The sequence below is a fragment of the Echinops telfairi genome, unplaced genomic scaffold (assembly GCF_000313985.2).
Source record: "Echinops telfairi isolate 266 unplaced genomic scaffold, ASM31398v2 ScPeMD7_3533;HRSCAF=4204_0, whole genome shotgun sequence".
Taxonomy (NCBI): domain Eukaryota; kingdom Metazoa; phylum Chordata; class Mammalia; order Afrosoricida; family Tenrecidae; genus Echinops; species Echinops telfairi.
In genome coordinates this window covers 40,754,406-40,756,405 of record NW_022107431.1, presented here as the reverse complement: position 1 = coordinate 40,756,405, position 2,000 = coordinate 40,754,406, and positions in this window count along the sequence as shown.

Genomic DNA, 2,000 nt, shown 5'->3' with positions numbered 1-2,000 from the left:
CGCCGGGTGTTTTTGCCCCGTTTTTTTTACTTCAGAATAAGATGTGCAGTGTGCATAGGAATTTGTTAATAGTTTTCTTTTAAAACTATAGTCCGGCCCTCCAACGGGTCTGAGGGACAGTGAACTGGCTCCCTGTTTAAAAAGTTTGAGGACCCCTGATGCGGCTTCCCAGTCTTGCTCCAACTGAAAAACAAACAAACAATGAAACTCACTACCATTGCATCCACTTGGGCGGGACCAGTGTGAGTTCAAAGCTCTCTACCGGCTCTGAAGCCAGGGCTGAGACAAAGGGGTGTGGTCAGGACCCTCCGCTCCTCGGAATCCCCCACACAAACCCCCATCGCGACCACCAGGATCCTTCTCCACCTCAGACTTGTTCCCCACGTATACCAGTTGAGGTCTTCCTTGGGGATCTGTGCCACCACCATCGAAGGGACCTTCTTCTTTTCTATTTCAGGCAACTTTTTATGTTCCCGTAACACGGAGAGCAACTGGCTTCTTCCTGAAACCTCTGCTTTCAAGTACCTGACCTTTCTGGCCGAACGTGTGCCTGCTGCGCCCACGACCCACAGAGGCACGGGGCTGCGGAGAACACGGGTGGGGGCAGGCACCTCGCTTGTTCAGCTGCACACTTCGGGGGTTTCTTTTTTTAGAAATAAAAGGCGTTCAGCCGAAAGACCACACAGCCCAGTAGGATGCAGCTGTATCATAGAAAGGGCTATGCTTTAAAAATGACATGGATTGTACATTTTAGCAGTTCAACCAATTGACACTGAAGCTGATTTTTCTCCATCAATTTTGAGCTTTCAGAGAGGAGATAGGAAAGGATGGGGGGGGGGCTGTATAGGGAGGGTTAGACTGATGGAAGCCTGCTCCTGCCCTCAGGGGCTGGGCAGAGACCTGGAGGGAATGTAGCACTTTGGGGCAGGTTTTTTTCTGGACTCCTCTCCTCTTTCGTCTTGAGGGTCTGGACGATGCAGACGCATTGGAAACCAGTTTCCTCCGGATATCATTCACTCAGGAAAGTCCGAGGTTTAAGTGATCTCTTTCTCCTTGAAAAATCACAGCAGTTTGCCACTAAGCCTAGGGGCCTCATTGTCCTAAGTGACTTTGCCTCCAATAAATCACTGCCCTAAGTAGCCAAAGAGAATGAGTTCACCCAGATCTCTGAAAGAAAAAAAAAAAAAAGACTGATTCTGCCCTGTCCCAATTATTAGCAGAACAGTCAGCTGCCATCTGCTAGTGTCACCTGTTAAGGCCACCAGCGGCCATGAATTCCACAGCTTTACCTCCAGAACCTGTCCCCTTGAACCATACATTTCACACCTATGTATGTTCTCATATACCCACCCACCTGCAAACTTTGCATGTATCGTGTATTTTCCGTCCCACATTCCAATCATTTGGTGACGGCATGCTGCCCTTGCTTTGAATGCCCTGCCCAGACACCTTTCCTGGGAAATATGCCCAGGTTGAGCGCTCACTAAACGGGCAGCATCCCTAATCCCCACCTCTCTGGCCACAGCTTATTAGACCAGAGGGATTTATCAGTTCGATTTAGGTTCGGTTTAAAATAATGGACTGCTCGAATAGTTACTTGAACAAGAGGGGCATGTATTTCCCTTTCACTAAAAAAGTCAGGCTATAAGCAGTCCAGGGCTGATGTGAAAACTCCATCATCTTCAGGAATCCAGGTTCCTCCTACCGGTTGGGGATGCCTTCTTAAGGGTGGCCTTTGTGCCCATGGTCCAAAGTGGCTGCCAGAGCACCAGCCGTCATATCAGCACATCCATGCTGTAGATACACGGATGAGAGAAAGCAATGCCCCTACATGCCCCACTGCCAGGACACCTTTCCAGAAAACGCACAGCGCCACTCTTACAGCTCACGACCCCAGAGGAAGGCTCTGGCCAACGAAGTGAAAGAAAGCCAACCACTTACAATTTCCCTCTTGGGAAAGCGCCGAACCATCTGTATTGTCTATAAGCTGATCACAACTG